Raw genomic sequence first — 8,729 nt, 5'->3', positions numbered from 1 at the left:
TCAGTCTTTCCTCTTCAAGGGAAAAATCAATGCAAGCTCAAGAAGTAGCAGGGCCCTAGGGGAATCATGGACGATGACGTGGGTTCGAGAATTACTGTGTGCGAGGGAGGAGAAGATGCAAGAGAGGTCAACCTATGAGAGGGTGTGTGTGTGTGTGTGTGTGGTTGTGGCATTGGGGGATGAGGGAGAATAAGTCAGGTAATGGTCGAGGTTGATGTGTGAGGCCAGGAAAGGTAAGGGTTGGCGTGAAGAGACGCCATGCATATGTGCAGGGCTCTTCGTCGTCTCTGCTAGGTTCAGGAAGAGGAGCTTGGTGGCAGCCCAGCTCCGCCATCTTGAGCCAGTCTAGGTTTGGAGATTATATGCCTAGTCATTTTGTTAGTCAATGACATGTGGATCCCGTTTTCATTTTTTGTGTCAACCGGTTAATCCATCCAATTCAAGAGTATTTGTTGGTCATTACCCATAGTCGGTGGTATTATTGAAAGCTTCTAAAGTCATGGGTTTTTCTTAGAAGAGGCCCTAAACGTGTGTATTGGCGCAATATCCTATGTAAGAATATTAGACGTGTTGCACTAAGAAAGCAAGATCAGGCTTATCATCTCTACTATCTCTTTACAACTTACAAAAAATCTTCTTTTTCCTCCCACACAGAATGCTTCATCCAATTTCTCATCCTTTTCTGAGTACCTTTTCTTGAAAACCACATTAACTGTCCCACCTCTTTATTGAGTTACCAAATAAACATATATTTTCTTTGATAAGCCAATAAGTGATTATCTTCCTTAAAAAAGAATAGCGTTCCTTTTCCTACTAGGAAGAGTGCTTCGTCCAACCATCCATTCTTTTCTGAGTACCATTCCAAATCCGCATTAACTGTCACACCTTTTATTTACTTCCCAAATAAACATATATTTTCGGTAAGACAATAAATGATTATCTATTCCTTATTGAGAAGAAGAATAATCGTCCTTTTCTTGCCAGGAAGAGTGCTTCGTCCAACCTTTTATCCTTTTCCTTAGTACCATTTTTTGAGAAACACCTTAACGTTCTCACCTTTTATTAACTTACCAAATAAACATATATTTCTTTGGTAAGCCAATAAGTGATTATGAAATCTCTCCATAATAATAAAGTGCGTACTGTTTCTGGTGGTCTGTCGCTGTACATTTTGCAGAAAAGTCCCCACAATTTCGCGGAATCAACCCACGGTCCCAACTGAAGTGAGAGCAGGAAAATGTTTCATATTTCTCATAAAACCCCCTGAGATTTCGGCTAATCAACCCGCAATCCTATTTTAAATGGGAATAGAAAGATTTTTGATTTATTCAGAAAACCCCCTGACATTTTGGTTAATAAAGCCATTGTCCCTCTAGAAAATAACATTTTTATATAGATTCAAATGTTTAAAATAATATTCATATCTTTTAAACCGTAACTCCAATTTTAACATGTCATATATGAAATTGATTAGAAAAATGTGTTGAATATGAATATATTATTATTATTTTTACCCATGGATCATTTTTAAATGTTGGTTAGGGACAGATTCAAATGCTTCAAAGAAATATTCATATCTTTTAAACCCTAACTTCAATTTTAACATGTTATATGTGAAAATTGCTTAGAAAAATGCGTAGAATCTGAATATGATGTTTATTCACATGATAATAATTTTTAAAATTTTATTTAGGATGCAACGTTAACCAGTAGTGCATAACCCATCTTTCTTTCGTATCGGTGCGATTCAAATTGAAAATGAACACCTCAAAACGACAAATTGGATACGAAAGAAACCATCTATGACCATGCATGTCCGTGAGCGAGAGTGTGAAGAAGGATAAATGACAAGACTGATAATATGTCATGTTAAAATAAAGGATGTGGACCTATTGGGGTCTTGAGTCATGGTTATTGTGTTAGGGGCGTGTGGTATTTTCTCTCTCGTTGCAACACATAGACTCTTTTGCTAGTAAAATCCTTAAATAGATTTAGGCAGGTAAATCACGGATCGGATTTGGTAACATTGATTTACACAATCATATTAATATGGCCAGATAAATCATGAGCTAACATAGTACTCCCTCTGTTCACAAATTTTGAGGTGTTTTTGATATTTCAATATGGAATATATTTTCAATATAGAATACATACATATTGAAATGAATGAACGTACATCTATATATGAGGGGAGCAAAATATTCACACAACATTACAAATCTCACGGGCAATTATCTAGTCTACAGGGGAGCGAAAAACTAAGCCAAGGGTGCGAACAATATCGTGGCCCATTACCATCCACGCGCTTATTCGCTAGAAGAATGACGAGCTTAGCTGCATCTTAGCTAGACGTTATAAGTGTGCCAGCTTACGCGTAGTTTCCAAATAAAAGCGGATAGTACTATCTCACGTGCTCCCAGATAACAATCATGCACGTGCTCGTGCCAGGCAAATATCTTGCACTGGCATGTTGCTGACTCGAAGGCCCTACTTGTCATAGGCCCAAACCGACACTCTCGAGGGCGATATACGTGTGAACCGGTGCTCGTTTGTGTGCGCGCGCGCTCGGTTAATCAGGTAATTGACCACAGCATCAGCGCCCAACTCCGCGTGAACACGTGATCGAGTCCATCGTGTGTGTATATACTCGTGATCGATTCCGGCGAAGTCGATCCCCACTTCCTTCTCGCGTTTCTCCTCCAAAAATAAAACAAGTTCCTTCGGAGGAGCAACGGTCTCGCGCGGTCAACTAGCTACGCTCCAATTCATTTGAGATATAATAATAGTAATGGACAAGGAGCAACAGCGCCATGACGAGCTCCAGGCGCCGCTGCTTCCCGGCGACGGCGGGAAGGCCGCCGCCGCGGCCGGAAGCGCTTACGCGCTCGTCTGCTCCCTGGTCGCCTCCGCCATCTCCGTCATCTACGGTTACAGTAAGCAAACCCGTGCGCCCTACCTGCAGATGATCTAGCCGTGTCTAGAATATGCATGTTTCCATGCGTGTTTGCCATGCATGCACCTTTCTACGTTTTGGATCAAAAAATTATTTTGATCTACTCTAGGTTCTGCCTGCCTGCCAGATATGCGGCAATTCATCGCGTCAGTAGATCAATTAAGAACACTCTTTTCATCTTACATGAAGACTATTCGTGTAAATTTGGTCTGTATAATGAAACTCGATTTCATGGAGTACGTGATTAATTTTTTGCCGGATCTACCTGGTTTGCGTGGTCGCAGATCGAGGTGTGATGAGCGGGGCGCAGAAGTTCATGCAGGACGACCTGGGTATCAGCGACGCGCAGATCGAGGTGCTCATCGGGGCCACCAGCATCTACTCCCTCGTCGGCTCGCTGGCCGCGGGCTGGGCGTGCGACTGCGCCGGGCGCCGCCGCACTATGGCGCTCTCCGCTGCCATGTTCTTCGCCGGCTCGGCGATCACCAGCGTCGCGGGAGGATACGCGGTGCTGATGGCCGGACAGCTCGTCGCCGGTGTTGCCTGTGGGTTCGGCCTCGTCGTCGCGCCCGTCTACATCGCCGAGATGGCGCCGGCGGCGTCCCGTGGCTTCCTCTCCTCCATTCCAGAGGTTTGCTCGATTCCTTGGAGTAATTGATCTTACGGCTGGATTAATTAATTAACTTTTGTAGCGAATTAGTTAATAAATTAACTATACTTGTCGCGAGTGCAATGCCTGTATGATGCTAGCTACAGTATATTCCTATTTTGGGCTGTGCTAGTGTTGTGTTAATAAAATACTACTACTACTATATGTTAGGTTAAGTATAGAATATAAATATTTTCTTAGATCGAACTGGATCCTAGGATTGCTGGATCAGTACGTATACGTGGGGTGGAGGAAACAAATACTACTCCTACTATTCAAAGATGATTGCAGAGAAAGACAGAGTGATTTTTTAATAAAAAAATCCTTGAGAGAGAGAGAGGGAGAGGGAGAGGGAGATTAATCATTGAGACGACTTTAGTTCGTACGAGTCACGTCAGACTAACTGTCTGAATTATAAAGCGAATACGAATCGAACTTGTCTTTTTGATGCGGGGAGGTATATCGAACTTATATCTGATGTAACGCAGAGTTATTATCCAGTCATGATTTGTTGGCACTTGGCCACACAGGGTACACATGCATGAATGCACCGCAAATTATTGTTGTGTCAAGAAGAGTAGATGAAAGGAAAGGAGGGAGAGTAAATATAATCTTACCGAAAGCAATGTATACAATCTATCTATCACGATCTGTAAGGAGCGGGGCATATCCATCCCTTGCTTTCGAAGAATGCCTGGATGATTCGAGCACAGGCGTGGGGGCCTTGTCATCCGCTCAAGTTCCGCTTTCCCGGTTAGCAGGTACATTACACATCCAACTGGGGCCAAACTGACAAAACTCGCCGTCTAGCTCCCATTACAATTTTTTACTCTCATGTTCTCATCGAGATCGTGAGGGAAAAGATTGAAAAACTAACAAATTACCTACTCCATGTGAAAGTAAAAGACTGGTCATATAAAGATCTAGCTAGATGTACGAGTGTCATTTTAGCTCTCATGGTATTTGCCTGTCAGTCATAAATTCATGTAGTAATTTCGATGGGTCAATACATGCTGTCTTACTCACCCCCTCTTTTATATGCCTGCCACGTCAGATCGCGGGCAACACGGGCATTCTGCTCAGCTACATCGCCGACTCCGCCCTTGCCGGCTTCCCCAACAACGTCAACTGGCGCCTAATGATCGGCGTCGGCGCCGTCCCGCCGCTATTTCTCGCGGTCGCCACGCTCCTCGCCATGCCGGAGACCCCGCGCTGGCTCGTACTCCACGGCCACCACGACGAAGCACGCCGTGTCCTCGCCCGCACCACGGGCGATGCGGCCCTCGCTGACCGCCGCCTCAAGGAGATCGTTTCCTCCGCGCGGGAAAGCTCCAAGCAGGCCGTTCCCGGCGGCAGCGACGGGACGACCCGGTCCACAAGCGTCTGGCGCGACATACTGATCCGGCCGACGCGGTCTGTCCGTCGCGTGCTGCTCGCCATCCTCGGCCTCCAGTTCTTCCAGCAGGCGTCCGGCGTCGCGGCGCTCGTGTTGTACGCGCCGCGGGTGTTCCACCACGCCGGAGTGACCTCCCAGTCTGCGGTTCTCGGTGCCACGATCCTCCTCGGCGTCGCCAAGATTGTGGCCATTGTGATCCCGCTCTTTCTGGCTGACGGCTGGGCCGGCGTCCCATGCTGCTCACCAGTGCGGGCGGCATGACCGTGTCTCTGCTCGTGCTAGGCTTCTCTCTTCGAGCGTTGCCGACGGCACACGCGGGCGGGAGCGCCGCGTGGTGGGCCGCTGCAACGAGCGTGACGGCCGCCGCAGCGTTCATGGCGACCTTCTCGCTGGGGTTCGGGCCAGTAATTTGGATGTACGGGTCAGAGATCCTGCCGCTCCGGCTACGCGCGCAGGGCACTGGCATCGGCACGGCGGTGAACCGGGTGATGAGCGCAGTGGTGGGGATGACGTTCATATCGCTGTACGAGGCTGTGGGCATGGCCGGAAGCTTTTACATCTTCGCGGGTGCGCAGCAGCGTCCTGGGTTTTCGTCTACGCACTCCTGCCGGAGACCAAGGGGAGGACCCTCGAGGAGATGGAGGCGCTCTTCGACGATTCCGCCAAGTCGCCATCGCTGACAACGCAGTGATCAATAATGTGCGAGTGCAAGCAGGCGCGGCGCGCGCGGGGTGAAGCTTGTAATTCTTACCGGTAAAGAATTGTCACTGTTGGTGTTGGCCCGATCAAGCAGTTTGTGGTATTTAGAGCCAACCGGCATCCTAGTGGCAAACCTAAATACAATGTGATGCTGAGGTCTCGGAGCACTGTTCAACTAAGATTGCTATCAACCCTATACAATGATGTGGTATCATTGATGGTATTAAGCTTCTCAAAGCTTTTGTCATTGTACTTTGCAGTATCTGTGATATTATCAATAGCGAGTGAAATGCGTCCTTAGATCATTAACTCATACTGATTGTATGCTTTAGCACATAGCTTAAGAACTGATCGATTTAAGCCATAAACACGTTCATTATAAATACAGCCTAAAACACGACAAGATAACTTTACGTCACAGTTTCTTGAAACTCTTTCCGTTGGAATTGATTTTGATTAGCACATCTTCTATCTCTATTTAAGCGGTTTCTCAACTTTATGGAAGTGTGATCATTTACTATGGAATTCATTCGTTCATTCTTGTTCGAATGTTAAGGCTATATGTTACAATTTCGATCCATTGATTCAGCTTGAATATATGTCTTTCAAGATGCTAACGGATGTCACCCTCTTCAGGATAGCTCCTCCAACGTGTCAGAATCCGGAACCTCCGCCACAACCTCCACCTCCGGAGGCATGGCAAGCTGTCATGGCCGCCACCAACACCAACACGCAGATGCTTTTGCAACTCTTGCAAGAGCGTAACCAAGGAAATCAAGGCCAAGGCAACAATCAAGCTCAGTTTGCTACCCTCAACAAGTTCCTCGCAAACCAGCTGAAGTCCTTCAGTAACTGTGTCGAGGCCACAGACACTAACGATTGGCTCGTGGATATCTGCAAACATTTTGAGTGTAGCAACGTCAGGCCTGAGGACTTTGTCAAGTTTGCTTCGTTCCAACTCAAAGACCAAGCTGCTGAGTGGTATCAACAATACAAAGATTCCAGAGGAGGTCATGTGATTACCTGGGATGATTTCCGTCGGGACTTCAAAGCTCACCACATTCCTCAAAGTGTTGCTGAGAGTAAGCATGAGGAGTTCCGCAATCTGAAGCAAGGCAGTATGTCTATTTACCAATACAACATCCTGTTTCAGAGGCTCGCTGTAACAGCCTGGATTTTTGCCCTTTTCTTTTTCTGAGATTTTCGGTTTTGTTTTGCTTTTCCGTGGCTATGTGGTTCTGAAACTTGGGAAGATCATGTATTCCTAGGTTTTATAGTGGCTTGTCACCCTCATCATCATCCCAAGATCATGTCATTTTCATCCTTGTCCTAACCCAAAATTCTTTTGTTGGGAATATTTCTTTTCTGATAAAGGAATAACCCTTAAAACCCTAGGTTGTGAAGCAACCTATATTTCTATCACTCCTATAATTCTCAAATAATTCTCATAAATTTTTTGGGTCCTATATTGCTCAAATATGGCAAAATATTTCATTTCCATGTTCAAAAATAATCCTCCAATAATTCTTTTCCTATTCTGTCCTAAATGGCACTTTGCAAAGGAAGTGCTATTTATATTTGCTTGATTGACCCCAAAATTCTTGGACAGCTTTTCCTGTCCATATCATTGGCTTATGCCAAAATTCAACTCAATTTGCCTAGTAAATATTCCTGAGCAATTTTTCAAAGTTCATGTCTGAAGGAAGTGATTGTGAAGGAAGTACAAGCTATACATATCCAAATGAGTTGAAATTTTGCAAGGTCCTTACTATTGTCAAATAATGACTCTCCTCCAAATATGAGATCATGTAACTCATCTATGTGATCCCAGATCTAAATCTTAGTTTCTGGTCAGATTTTCATTTTGTGACGCAACTATATTTTATATTGCTTCATTTAAGCTTAAAATATTCCAGGGCATTCTTGAATCCATATAAACTCCCTCCACCAAGTTTTAGCTCAACTAGTTAATCCAATTGCCCTGTGAAATTTTTCCAAGTTTCTGTCCAGAATGAAGCTTTGTGAAGCAAGTGCCACTTTGGTATTTTCAAATAGAATGAAATATTTACAACAGCTTCATGTCATCATATAACCCCTCTCTGCTAAATTTCAGCTCACAGAGATCAAGTATGTGAGTGCATCATCCAAATCCCTGATTCTGGCCAGATTTGCACTTCCTACTGCAACCCTCATCTAAGCTCCTCCTATTAGTCTGATTTTTGGTGATCAGCATCACCTTAGTATGTGATCATCATCAGACAAACTGGTTACCACTTTACCTAGCTGGTTTAACCACAGGAAGTTACAAACACCTTCTTACTGATTTACTTTTGGAGCTAAGTGCAAATCTCTTATTTTCCCCTGGACCGATTTATTTCTTCAGTTGGACTAAGGGCACCAAGGTCCATCCACTAGATATGGTTGGCCACGCCAAAGAGCGCTTCTTGCGCCAGTGCGCATGGTGATCACGCTTGCGTCATGGCTGCAGGCGAGCTCTGGCTTGTTCCGGCCACTATGCTCGTCTCCTCCCTCCTCGTCTCGACCTCAAACCTTGTCCAGGAGCTCGCCCGTGCTCGACTGCGTCTCCCTGAATCGGTTCTTCGTCGTGGTTCGCCATCAATGCGTTGTAAACGCCATGGCCGTGCAACGCCCTGCCTCTGCCCACCATTAAAGCTTGGTCGGGAGCTCGCTTGTGAGCTCCAGAGCCTTTCCCGCGGCTATTAAAATGTGCCCCGAGTCCCTCCACACCCCACCAGCCTCTCCCCAAGCCTCCTCGCCCACCAGAACGCTCGGTCCTTTCTTCTTTTCGCCGGAGTTCGCCATGGCCGCCTCGGCCTCGGCATGGTTCCGGCCAAACCAAGCCTACCCTCGCCGTTCCGAGATGTCCACCGAGTTCCCCTCATCCCACTCAGCCGCCCCACCCCTCGCCCCTCTCCGGAGATGGCCGCACCACCGAGTTCCACCACCGCCCCGACCGCCTCGGTCCTCTCTGTCCTCCTCTCCCCGCAGCCATTCTAGTCCTCCCCGGTACC

The 8,729-nt window shown here is 46.2% G+C and overlaps 1 pseudogene; it reads left to right on the top strand.

The window, feature by feature from the left end:
* The first annotated feature begins 2,567 nt into the window (after positions 1-2,567).
* LOC123102709 (putative polyol transporter 1) lies at positions 2,568-5,934 on the top strand (annotated as a pseudogene).
* Positions 5,935-8,729: the final 2,795 nt, after the last annotated feature.

The sequence above is a fragment of the Triticum aestivum genome, chromosome 5A, assembly GCF_018294505.1.
Source record: "Triticum aestivum cultivar Chinese Spring chromosome 5A, IWGSC CS RefSeq v2.1, whole genome shotgun sequence".
NCBI classification, from domain to species: Eukaryota; Viridiplantae; Streptophyta; class Magnoliopsida; order Poales; family Poaceae; genus Triticum; species Triticum aestivum.
This window is presented reverse-complemented; position numbering and strand designations above follow the sequence as displayed.